The sequence below is a fragment of the Rattus rattus genome, chromosome 14 (genome assembly GCF_011064425.1).
Source record: "Rattus rattus isolate New Zealand chromosome 14, Rrattus_CSIRO_v1, whole genome shotgun sequence".
In the NCBI taxonomy this organism is placed as follows: domain Eukaryota; kingdom Metazoa; phylum Chordata; class Mammalia; order Rodentia; family Muridae; genus Rattus; species Rattus rattus.
The window spans coordinates 51,209,822-51,223,978 of NC_046167.1; the positions used below are offsets into that span (position 1 = coordinate 51,209,822).

At 38.3% G+C, this 14,157-nt stretch overlaps 1 protein-coding gene across 1 annotated transcript in view; it reads right to left on the minus strand.

Annotated features, from left to right (window-relative positions):
- The window catches only part of Gmds (GDP-mannose 4,6-dehydratase), a 522,315-nt gene that overhangs the window by 357,448 nt on the left and 150,710 nt on the right, over window positions 1–14,157 (minus strand). The window lies entirely within an intron of this gene.

The window sequence follows — 14,157 nt, forward strand, 5'->3', positions numbered from 1 at the left end:
GTGCCTGTCAGTCATGTCTAAACTAGATGCTGTGCAACACAAATGGCGTGTCTTAATTACTTTGCTAAATATTGCCTACGTGAAGAGCTTTATACTAATTTTGAGATGCTATTAGGAAACAGGACCATCAGGGCTGCCAATAGAGTTCATCAAGCTGAATTTTCAGAACCCATGTCAAAGGAGAGGAGACAAACAGCTCTATAAAAGTTGTTCTCTGAAATATATAAATAAACTTTTAAAATATATTGGAAATAAGGTAAGCAAATTTTTCCAAGTACTGATACAGATCATAGAAGACATAGATAATACTAAAATCAAAGAAAACATATAAAAAAATCCCTAGTTTTCATATTAATACATATTAATAAAAACATAATCACAACTACAATGGTAAACTAAGAGGTAGAATAAGAGAATATAACATAAAAACTAGAAGCCAGTCTAAACTCGATTCCTGAGGAAAATGTAGGGCATTAGTACTTTGAAGGGTGAGGTCTTCCCAGAGAGCAGCAAGGTGCAAAGCAAGAACAGACAGAATCCTGAGCGATCACCTGGGCAGCTTGGCTGTAGACTCTCAAGTGAAGGACACAGGAGGAGAGGAAGAACAGGCCAAACATGAAGAAAGCCTTCAACAAGCAAAAAGCTCTGAATTCCAGTCTAATTCTGTTTCCTTTTCATTTCTTATTTCCTCAATAGCCTTGAAGAGGACAATTGGGAAGTGACTGGAAAAGACGATTTTCACTGTATAGGACACAGAGAAATGGAATAATAAGCTCTTATAAGAACATGCAAATCCAGGGAAAACTGTGAAAGAGGAATTCTAACATTACAGTAGGCAATTTGCATTTGACTAGGAATGCACAATGACAAGATTTACTGATCTCTGAACACAGAAATTAAAAAGTGGGGATACTCTACAAATCAAAGTAAGGGGCAGCAAAGAAAGGAAAGTACAGAGCAGTACTGGAGAATAGTATGAGTATACTATTGTGTATACCTTTACATTTACAAAGTTTCCTTATTAAAGAAAGACTTAAAATAAAAAGACTTAAATTAAAAAAAGAAACATGTACAAAACTAAAATTCTGTGCAGCAATCACATGGCTTTCGCTCACAGAGGGCACGTAAATCTACCACTAAAATACTTTTCTACATGTGTATCTCACCAAAAGTCTAACATCTGTGACTCTCTGATCACAGGTTTTAAAAAGCTTCAAATCATTACAGAAATACAAATTTCTAGAAAACGTCATGCTAAAGGCAGCTATTATAAAATGTCTACTTCAAAAAAGTCTAACATAAGAAAACACCTCAAGTAGTTCGATACATTTTGGGTTGGGTTTTTAATTTTGAAACGTTTAAGAATGAAGATACTTCCATCGAGGCCACCAATCTCAGTCTGTTTAGAACAATTACTGAGGATTAGCTCGCTGAGCATCCTGATACAGGGTACAGAACACCCTTCCAGAGGAAAAGACCACTTGATTGAAATTAAACATGTTTCAGGGTCTGAGTGGAGAAAAGGGAAACATACTTTTATATTCCAAATCATTTACCCCTATGATTATCTCAACTAGCAGAACACCAAAATCAATTTCACTGTACTTTCATTTATGCTTTATAATGGGAAAAAATGACACATTTCCAAATTTAATTAACCAAAACAAAAATTCCTAGGATACCCCATGCAATTCTGAGTGGACTAAACAATACATCTTAGCCACTCAGGACAAAAGGTCATTTGGAAGGGATGTGCCTTTAAGGGCTTACAAAGGCTTCATCTCCAGCACTGTAATGAAAAAGGAAGCACATCTCAGTGGAGGAAGGATGCCCACTTTAAATAAGGAAATGGGTCTGCAGGATGCACACACACTGCTTTCTGTCAATGATAAGCCCCAGACGGCTTGAGCGTTCATGCAGAAGACCCACAGAGCATGCCTAAAGTAAACAAGTGACGAGCAATGTGTCCACTCGCCGTTTTATTAAATGATTTATGTCTTCATAGCAGGGGCTAGTAAATACTGAGGGCTGTGTTCCAGTTAAGAGCTGTAATTACTTGTGTGATGACTGCATGCCAAATCAACGCCAATAATGTTTTGGAGGGAAGCATACTTTAAAGTTTATGAGGATAATTATGCAAGATAAATGGCTTTGCTGTGCTTTAAAAAAAAACAGGGAACCAAGAAAGCAGAGATTCCCTGAGACTTTTGCCCTAATTTAAGAAACTGGCCTATGAACTGTAAAGCATTTTATTAAAGTTTAAAGTATTTTATTAAAGTTTAAGGCAGAATATTATCTGAAAATTCTGGCATCTGAAAAAATACTGGTCTTGTTTCATTTTGGCCATCACCTCTTGGCTCCCTCCCCCTGTATGTATCTATATCACTTCCTCTTGTATACAAACACATAATTTCCTAGGATGTTTTTCACCTACAATAAATTCTAATCATTGTTTAATTGCTTGGAGATGACTGTCCAATCTGACAATCCATCTTGCCTCTGAGTCACCACATTTCCACTCAGTGCATAGTGAATTACCACACCAACTAAAGACACTGGAACAGGCACACTGTGTCCTGGAAAAAACCCACTAGAATCTGGGCCGGGTGCTGGCATTTCCTAAAAACTGCCTCTGTGAAGAAGACGCCTGGTTCATGAACTTATCCATCACACTCCTCAGTGACCATGGCAAACATAATTCTAAAAGAGTATTTATTCTGAAAGGTTTATATCAAGCATGGTTCTTACTATGAAATAATTTTAATTGTGTTTTGTGAAAATCTATGACCAACTTGGGTTGGTTTACAAAATAACTGTGCATACATTCACAGTGTTCCACTATGAGTCCAAAGAAAAGAGAGCTCACCTTAAAACACTGACCTATAATTGGGAGAGCAGCACATTTTAAAAAGGTGATTCTCATTAAAAAGTGACTTAAATTAAAGGTTACTTCAAATTACATATGAAAGGTATATGAAATACTACTCACTCCTCACGGTAAACTCTTAGAGGAATTTTACCCTGGTCCTAGTCACACCCTGTACTATAAGACAGATGGCCTGTCTTTATCATTAAACTCCCTTTCTCCCTGAGATGGCAAGGATAATATACTATGGGAACAATATAGACAGGGACCTGGAAGGAGACAGGTGCTCGTCTGAGCATCCAGACAGAGCCATGTCACTCTCACAGTGACCACGGGAGCCACGAGCATACAAGCCAGAAGCTGCCCCTGAAGGCTGTTGTCTCCTCTTCATTAGGCCTTCTTTAAAAGATTGGTTCAAGAATGGAAGTGAACAAGAATAAATGTATACTTAATTTTTTCACGTATGTTGAGGGTACAGTCTGGGAATATCTGTCTTGTGTTTCTAAGGTAGGAAAGCTTTTAAACGAAGAACTGAGGCAAATGTTAATGTGGTGCTCATAAAGCACCTGATTTAGGGGGCTTTGTTCTTATTTTAGCATCTGAGAATGTGTAGGGAGAGCTTAAGAGGGGATGCACAATTTCAAGTGGTCCATTGTCTATTTTACATGGATCTTGCTCCATATATAAAACGAACATAAAATGCCTTCTTATCTTAAGTTTCCCAAGAATTTGCAGCAAACAATTTGTACAACTGACTTGACCACTGTAAGTCTTGGGGCCTAACTCCTCTCCGGGGATCAATGACATGTCTACCAAAAAGAATTTATAAGACTCGATACAACCATTCCTGTGCAACTGTTATTTCTGATGGTGAAGGAAATATATATATATATATATATATATATATATATATATATATCTTTTAAAAATAGTACACTTGCCAAAGTATGTATTGGCTGCAAACAAGACCACGTGCACTAGACAAACACAGTAAAACTGCTACAAAGTGGTTCAGTAAAATGTGAGTGTGCTTTCGGTCAAAGCACATTACCGAGAGATGGGGTGGTGTACATCCTACTTCTCACTAAAATAGGAAAAGCCAAAGACATTAGTATTACAGTTAGGATGCAACTTGAATACAGTAACAGAGTCTCTCCAACTGCTTTATTGTAAACAAAATCAATTATTACTGTGTCAACTCTCTCACACGTAAAAATGATCATATTACTCTCTATGCGAGGGTTGAAATTCAAATGCCTTTGGGGCCAAGCATGTAATATAAGTAAGAGAAACAGGCCAGGTGCAGGCTATGCCAAACTCGATGTTCTCTGCTCTAATGTGCATAAAGGGACCTCCTGTTAAAATACATCTCCTGAGAGCAGATGTTAGTGAGGCCTACAATTCTGCATTTCTGAGAGGCTCCACAAAGAGACAGAGAACTAGAAAGCTTCTTCCTCTCCATGGGCATTGGCCCTCAGGAAGGTCACAAGCTCCACATCCGTCACTCACTCAGTCCTTTCTCAACTTCTCTTTGTTCTAGGACTTATGGAGACTGATGTTATTGAAGGAAACTAAAGAATAAAAACTCACCTTGCCAGGATTAGCAGAAGGGGAAGCATTCACTAGGACAAGAAAAGGAATAGTTTAACCTGATACTGAGTATCTGAAAAAAGTCATCAAGTGGAAGTGTATGTTAGATGTGTGTGCAAGATGGAACAAATTTAGGTGGATGCCACAGAATGTCTCCTTGAGAATGCAAGAGTTGACTGCCTGGAAAATGATAAGAAAGAAGCGATTAGGACATGTGGGTAAAGAAGAAACATGGTAAAGCCAGGCTGGGAGTTCCCACAGATTGGCAAAGATCCATGGGAATAAGCAGCAGTACCAAGCAGAGTACAGGACATGGCGGTCCATAGTGCTCTTGCGATTTCTGGCCATAGTAGCCTCTGCAGAGTTCATAAACAGATTAGCAAACTTGTGAAACATTTTATGAATTATTAGCCATTTTAATAACTGACTAATTTTGTTCAATGACATATGAAGTACATAATTTCAGGACTGGGGAGTAATGTAGTGTATGTGTTCAGTATATGCAAGACCATCAAATGGAGGAGGGAGAAGAAAAAGTATTAACGGAAAGGGGGAGGCATTTACTAGGACAAACAAATGAGTAGATTACCCTAGTGCTGAGTATCTGAAAAAAAATCAAGTGGAAGTGTGTGTTAGAGTGAATGATGGAACAAATTTAGGTGGATGCCACAGAACGTCCAAGGATATATCATACAATCAGAATACTTACTGAAAATGTCCACAGTTAGAGATCTGTAAAGACTGAGTTCAGACAGCAGATTCGAGGGTCTCTAGAGAACCAACTATGGGATATAATCCTAGCAAAGATAATTCAATTTCCCTTCACCTCTGACTCGGTGCTACTAGGTCGTCACCTACAAGACATACTCAGTGAACTGTTTTCTGGGCTTGCTGGTGTCCAGGACACATGGTACTACCTGGATCTCCTAGTCACCTATGTGAAGCATTAAAAGGAGAATAGTCCAGGTTAAGGGTACTATAGGCGGCATTGAACCTATTTTTCTCTTTACATTTCTGATATGGAGTTCTACATAGTTGGAAACTGGTGGGCCAAATCTTCATTCCTCCCCACGTGTCCACAAATATTCACAGATGTCATCTTTATGAACCTTTTTATCGGCATCATCTTATTTTGCTACCTGTACTTTCCCACTGCCTTGGCTTACTGTATCCTCATAATCGTTAAGGCATGTTAATTATTTTTAAAGTGATGTCTGAAATCCATTTATTGATTAAAAATTTACTGTATGCATACCAAGTACTATTTTCAGTTATTAGATACAGACATATGAACACATGAACAAATAATTTCTTCCCTAACAAATTTACAGACATATACAAACATGGGAAAAGGAAAAAGATGGGGACTGCTCACAAGGCATCTGACTTAGCCACTGACGTAAACAGCACTTACAATGCCTTCACTAACTGACATAAATCTAATTGACAGTTAGCTGATGAATCTTCCTAAAGTTATGGATAAAGCTGAATACAAGCTATATTTCTAGATATAACATAGTTCATCTTACTAATTTCCTATCAATTTACTGATTCTTATAAAACAGTGACATTGTGAAAAATTTAACACCAATTTGGGACTTTTTCTTTTTCTGTTTAAAAAATGTTTTCCTTGGGGCCCCAGGGAGTGGGTGGAGACATCCTCTTGAAGACTGGGGGTGGGGGCTGTAGGATGTGGAACAGTCAGAGGGTGGACTGGGAGGGGGATAAAGTCTAGACTGTAAAAAAAGATTAAAGAATATATTTAAAAATTTATTAAGTAAAAACTCAAGGTATGTAGAAAGGCAGCTTTAATCACAAAGTGAGGCTGGTAATCATATTCTATTGTGGAATGTTTATGATGTATATGCTTTGGTGTTAAGCATAAATTATTTTTTAACTATTCAGGCTAAATTCTGAGTTTCACACCAGACCTGTCTATAAGACTCTCATCTAATTTTAAGATTGGTAATGGCAATGTCAAGTTGCTTACATTTATGAGAACAAGATTCACAGTTATGAATATGAGATGCTAGTCAACAAAAAAGTAACCTTTAAAGGTGTCCTTGTCATCCCATGTTTGTACATTTGTCATCTGAGTTTATTGCTAGTTCCTCTTCAGGTGGTTCTATCTCAAGTCCCAGTGGTTCGGCACTGAGCTAGGTCCCTATGTATCTCCTCTATCTCTTTGCCTCGGCCTTCTCAGCTTTGCTGATCTCTTCCCTGTAGAAATAACCCGCACGATCCCAGTGGTGACTGAAATGTCACCAACACAGGAATGGCAAGGAGACCAGCTGTTAGATCCTGCAATCTCATTTTTAAGAATTTTGAATTAAGAATTGTGAATGATTAAAATAAAACCTATGGTTAAACAAATTTTGGGGTATTTATTCAATGATACATGTACATTAAGTCATGTGGACAGATGAATGTATAATTCAGGGAAAGACTGGGGTCAGTAGAACATCAGTATTTTCAGTTCCTGGGTTAAGTTGATATTTATTTTCTTAATTTGTGGTTTAAACCAATCTTGGGAACAATGAAATCACAATTACATAAATATCAAATCAAGAATTTGCCATCTCACCAATCGACAAATAATGACTGCTGAAAGATACCATACACTCAAGCATACTGTCACAAATAATGTGGTTCCTAAAGGAACAGCCATGTTTTAAACTGATCAGCAGACTGACAATACCCTCAACAACTATAAAATTATTAGAGGGAAAGTACTAATTTTTTTTTTATTCTAAAGCCCAAGGAAAACTTTTCAGACTTTCTAGAAAAGGTGAACACTTAATGCCATAAAGTGTAGAGCAAAGTTTTCATTTTACCATGAATTAACCTTCTCTATTCCTTAACATTTGCATTTCTCAAAAGAAAAGACGTCACTATTGACATGTAAGACTATAAAGCCAAAAGAGTGTTCTTGGGATGAAAGACCCTCCTGAAAGTTTATTCTCTGGAGATTAATCATCAGTGCTTGTTGCTATAGCTTTCATTGCACCATTTACATTACGCTGTACCTAGATTTGATGCCTCAGAGGCAAAAAACACCAAGGGGTGGCTCCTAAACCAAGTCACATGTCAGAATCTCGGGGGATTTAACCACATACAGACTCCTGAGCTCTGCTGCTACTGAATCTCTTTAAGAAGCGCAGAAACTGAGAAGGGTGGGTTTTTTGTTTGTTTGTTTGTTTTGTTTTTGTTTCACAAATGCCAAGATAAACCTAGTACAACCTATCTGCGAGCAAATGTGTCACTGTCATTAATCTGAAGCGGAATGCATAGTCGTGAAGCCTGTACTTTTCTTTTTACTACTTCTACTTTAATTCTGGAGTTTAAGAGCATACAAGGTATATTCAAATCTCTGTCTATTATTTACGTGTGTATAAGAATTCATTGCTCAAAAGCACATTCTACCCCAGTGTGATGGTTCCAACCTAAAATTCTGGCACTCAGGAGGGTGATGCCATTGAAATCTCATGAATATAAGGCTTAGTGGTCTGGTCTATGTAATGAGTTCCAGGCCAATCTAGTCTACAGAGTGACAACTTACCTCAAAACAACATCCCAAAATATGAAAGGAAAAAAGAAAAAAGCGTCAACTTTTGAAAAAGCTATTGGGAAGCATATTATTTACTGTTTCCTTAAAATACATATCCGTGCTGATTAGGTTTTTGTCAACTTAGTATAGACTGGAGTCATCTAGGAAGAGGGAGATTTAATAAGGAAATGCACCCAACTGGCTGGCTTGTAGGCAACTATGTGAGGCATTCTCTTGATTAATGATTGATATGGGAGGATGAAGCTCACTGTGGGTAGTGTCAACGCTGGGCAGGTAGCCCTTGGTTGTATTAAAAACTTAAGCTAAGTGAACCATGAAAGCAAGCTAGTAAGCAGTATTCCTCCAGTCTCTGCCTTAATTCCTGCCTCAGTGCCTGCCCTGATTTCCCTCAATGATGGACTATTACAGAACTATCAGAACAAATCCTCTGGGCAAATTGCTTGGTGACAGTGTTGAGCAAACTAGGACAATAAATAATATATACATGTATATACATATATGTTCATTTTTAAATGAATTTATATTAGTTCGGGTGATAATACTCCAATCCCCAATATCAAGTATGAGAATCTTGTCTTAAAGTTCCTGGTCAATATTGTTGAAGAGATGTCCAAAATAATAAAGGTCATTGCTACTGTCCTTGGTTTTCTTGGAACTTGAAAATAAGACCCACCTACTCAAGGAACCACATACTTTGGACACAGACTTGGAGGAATCCAGCTAGAACTGACCTGGAAGCCCCCACTATGTTTGCTTAGTAATCCCAAAGTGCTATGCAAACTGCCATTAGGATAAAGCAATTAACAGCCATACCCAGGTATAAAAGCTACAGACCCCAACCGTGACCAGAATCATGAGATGACCCAAAGTACAACAGTGGCACTTATAACCTGAAGGTCCGCTCAGTAGGAAGGAATTCATGCCCAGTGCTGTAATGAAGTCCACTACCTGTGGCTGCTGAGACTAGGCCTCACCAGACCAGTAGAATTTCTACCTGCACTTTAAATAGTTATCTTTATATCCACAGACAAGTATAAGTCTCACCCTCATAAAAAAGAAGCTTCTTTTTGCAACAGATATCACTACAGAAAGTCATTAACTTGCTAAAAATGTAGATAAGAAGTGGTAAAAGAGTGACTACCCCCAATAAGTACATCTACAAGAAAATTCTTACAGGTAAGGTTCAGAAACCATCACAAAGGAAAAGAAAAAAGATTGTGAAATTCAAGAGGACCAGGATGTTTGCTACAAGACAATGGCTTCTATATATGATAGGAAAGTTGCACCCATGAAATCTCAAAAATATCTTCACCTAACAAGACTCTCACAATATCAACATCAGGTAATATGCCAAGGTGTCCTATTCTGAGATTAAGAGCCATAAGCAATTAATATCTTCAGACAGAGGGAGAAGCAGGGGAGAATCCTCTATACATTATCCATTGCCAAGTGATCAGTCCTAAACACATAGACGCCAGGAACACTAATGCAACTCCCCAAGCTCCATTATACATATATATATATATACATACACACACATACATAATATACACATAAATGTAGTACACACATAATATTATATAGTATTATATAACATATGTGGTGTGTCTGTAAAATTAGAGAACATGAATCTGAGAGGTAGGGGAGATTGAGTGGTAGAAATTATGTAAATGTAATCTTCACATATAAAATTCTCAGAAAACTTAATTATATTTTTAAAAGGGCAAGAAATACAAAATATAGAAAAGACAGCTAAAATTAAGGCCCACTTGGCAGGTAGTGTGGAAGCCTAATATGATAAAAGTTTCCTAAAATATATGAATATATGAAGGCAATCTAAATGAAATTGCCAAGTTCTGGGGAGACAAAAACCCCAATTGGCCATCACTTGTCACCATCGCAGCTTCCAATATCAGGACTGGGTTCTATCTAATTGACTTGTTGGCAAAGGAGTCCCATGGAAATCCCCAAACACAGGCTGCTGCCAAAACTATAGGTTGCTTGCCACAAACTGACAGTAAGGACCTACTGCTGAAGACGACATCCACAGAATTTATTGACCATATAGAGATCCAGCTGAAACCTACATAGAACCATCACCTCTATGTTCTGGAGTCTTTGGTATGGGAAGGTTACTCTGTAGGCTTATCAAAAGAGAAATGTATACACCAACCCAGCCACTCTGACCTTCAATACTGTCCTGCCTGCAAAAATGCTAGGGCAATGGTCACAATGCTTGTGGGAGTAACCAACCAATATCTGATTTGACTTAAGGCTCACTCCACTGAATTAAAGCAAAAAGAAATAAAAAAGAAGGACCTGATTGTTCCTAGGTATGATGGAGGAGAGAGTTTATTATAGATAAAAGGAACACACAGCCAGACTCTGGGAGGACCCAAAGTGGACATGACTGAACCTGACCATGTGAGGAGAAGAGGGAAGGGAGAGAAAGGAGAGTAAAATATAAACAAAAAGGGCTAAGTAACCAAAATGGCTGGATTATACAGGGAAGGGAGGCTTCTGAAGGGGTATCCCTGCCCCTGGGCTGGAGAAGTTTCCAGTAGGGAGCTTTGTATGCCAGCCATACTTGATGGCAGGTAAGGGCTAGGGGATACTGGGAGAATTTGACAGCCAGGTCAGCTTTGATATGTTAAATAGGCACTGTAGTTAGCCATCTGACCTGGGTTGGGACTTAGCATCCAGAAGATGGAATTCATACTAACACTATTTGAGTGACCAAGAACCTGAGACTAGACACCCAGTAAACTAGGATAAAACCAAATACTGTGGTTAGAAAGAAAGAAAGGAAGGAAGGAAGAGAGGAAAGAAGGAAGGAAGGAGGTAGGGAGGGAGGGAGGGAGGTTCGAAGGGAGGGGAGGGGAGGGGAGGGGAGGGGAGGGAGGGAGGGAGGAAAAACCTTAATGATATTTTGCTGCATTCATAGATCAGTTCCTAGCCCAGCTGCCATCAGAAATGGGAACAAATACAGAGATCCCCAGGCAGACACTGTACAGAGAGACCTTGGAACACTCAGCCCTAAACAGGATGTCTCCATCGATGTCTTCCCTAAGAGCTCAGCAGACCCTGCTAAAGAAGAGGCAGTTGAAGGAGTCCACTGCACATATATTATGACTTTCAGATTAGTATTTTATGGGATTCCTGAGCACAAACAAGTGGGTTTCTGTTCTTCTGCCTTCGCTCTGGATCTTTACCTCCTGTTTGCTCTGTCCATCTGATGTCAATTTTTGTTTCATCTTATTATATTTTTATTTTATTATATTTTATTGTTGTCCCTTAGAAGCCTCTTGTTTTCTAATAAGACTGAAAGGGAGTGGATTTTGATGGGAGAGGTGATGGAGAGCAACTGGGAAGAATACGGGAGAGGAAATCATAATTAGGACAATTATGTAAGAAAAAAATCTATTTTCTATAATAAAGTTTAATTTTGAAAACATTAAGAAGTCTTTTAAGATTTGAAAATAACTAGTATAAATAAACATTTATGCAACTTCAAATGAGTCTATTCATCAGAAACCACACACACACACATACATATATTTTAGATATATAAGTTATGAGTAGACACAAAATTGTATAAATTATTATACAATATAATGGTATGCATGATTTTTTAATTCTTTACTTCTATATTTGTTATTTAAACAATGCATAGTTAAATATAATTTTCCTATTTTAAAAAGATATTGCAAACATTTTCTGTTCAGATGATATATATTTTAAGGTTTTCAAAATTACATACCATCTATGTTATAGTTTTTTGTTAAAAATATAATAATCATCAGTCACAAAATAAATACTGAGCAATTTCATTAATATAAGTTGTCTAGACAAAAAGTAATGCATGTAACTCCTATCACCATACCTGTGCTGCATGTGGCCTGGGGGCCTTAATCAGCACCACTCTCAGTGTGGCCTGAGAACGTGTGAGAAAGCCATTAAAACTCTCACGGAGGCTGGGAAAGTGAGGACCACTGACACACAGTATAAAGGCATAATAAATATTTGGAGCACATGATAGGGCTGTCACATACTCACATTCTCTACCACCAAGGTATTCACATAGACCTAGTATGTGCCCCTTTCATCTTTAAATTCTCACATTATGTAGTAGAACTTTCCAAAACCAACATGATTTATGATATTAAAGGGGCCAAACCCAACCAATCTCTTCTCTTGACTGGAAGCTGAGCTGGTGGCTGAGCTGATGCACCCACTATGACAATATGAAGGAAAGAGTATGTGGGCTGAAAATGAGTAAGTGGAAAGCAGCCCTTGAAAGCTCCGTGGGACCCAGTATCAACCTCCCAATGTCTCTCTCTAGACTTCTTGCTAGATACAGCTACACTGTGACCAGGAACTTGTGACATATAGCTGAATAAAATCTCTTTTTCACTTGTGTGTCTTTTTTTTCCCCCAGAGCTGAGGACTGAACCCAGGGCCTTGTGCTTGCTAGGCAAGCGCTCTACCACTGAGTTAAATCCCCAACCCCCAAAATCTCTTTTTCATATAGCACGGAATCACTCCAGAATTCATATGCAGAACATGGATGTAAAAGACATATGCTCTCAGGCATTCTCCTGCAGACTGAAGGACATGGGAGCTTCATGGGGGCCACAGGTTGGCAAAGACTCTTTCCTCAGGCAGCAAGTCTTCTCTGCCTGGACATACTTCTCTTAATTTTGCAAATCTCAAAACTTGCCCATTCCTTCAATCCTACCCAGCTAAGGAGAGGTTCACACATACCTTCCCTTATCTACAAAGAAATCACCTACTGTTCTTTTCTCCCATATTTCTATTTCACACATTTCTAGCTTCCAGAAAAATACCTTATTTATATCTGTATCCACATCACATTAATCACAACACTTTATACTAAGTAAGAGCTCACACTCTGTTAGCATTATCACTACAAGCTTGCATAATTGGGTTCTTTTGCAAAACAGCACAGAATGGTATAGTAAAAGAGTATCTCAAACCCTTCTCTAGGAATCATCCCATCCCATTGTTGACAAGGTTGGCCTGTGGTCTGTCTCAGCCTTCAGTTTACTGTGTCAAGAAGGCTTAGATGACAGTATTCTTTCCTGAGTTTAATAGTTAAGAAATTGGGTGCCTAATGAAAATTAAGTCAACCTTGAACACCCTTTTAAAGTCAATGAAGGAAACCAGGGAGACTTAATTAAGTGGCAAAATAAAGTCCCTTTAAGGAGGATTTATGACCCTGCTAAGTAAAGTATTTAAGATAACAAGGTGTTGATAAATTATGTCTTAGCTGGATAAGCATCTAAGTACAACAACACAAGACTATGAATCTGTGTTCATAAATGCACATCCCAAGAATGAGCTAGTTTATTGATTCTTTCTGAAACTTGCTAACTGAAAACAAAAATAGTCCTTTCCAGAACCTCACTGCCTATTAGTACTAAGAAATTTAAGCCATGCCTGACATCCCTTATAGGAAGGGCTTCTAGAATTAGACATTAGCCATCCATAGAGGTAACAAATCATACTTCTTCATTCTAAAAGTCTTACAGCAGTCAAAATGCCAAAGGAATGTTAAACAATAGGAATATATACACTCATTAATTTTAATTCTCATCTTATAAATGCCAGGAAATAAATGTAAGATATACTGAAGGTAAGCAGCTATCCATGCCTTCAGAATTCTATGGGAAAAATAAACTGTAGAAAAGGGGGTGGAGGAAGCTGCTTTCTTGAAAGACTTCAGAGCCTCCTGTACCCTAATTTTTTTCCTTTATGTTTTTACTGGATATTTACTTTATTTACATTTCAAATGTTATCCCTTTTCCCGGTTTCTCTTCCAGAAACCCCCATCCCATTCCCTCTTACCCTGCTTCTATGAGGGTGTTCCCTCATCGACCCACCCACTCCCTCCTGCTGCCCCACCCTGACATTCTCCTACACTGGGGCATCGGACCTTCCTAGGACCAAGGGCCTCTCCTCCCACTGATGCCCAACAAGGGCATCCTCTGCTACATATGCAGCTGGAGCCATGGGTGGCTCCATGTGCCTGTACCCTAATTTTACAGTGAAACTTACAACATAAGCAGTATACCCTAAATTGATATAGCCCAGCTTACAGTATATAACTTGA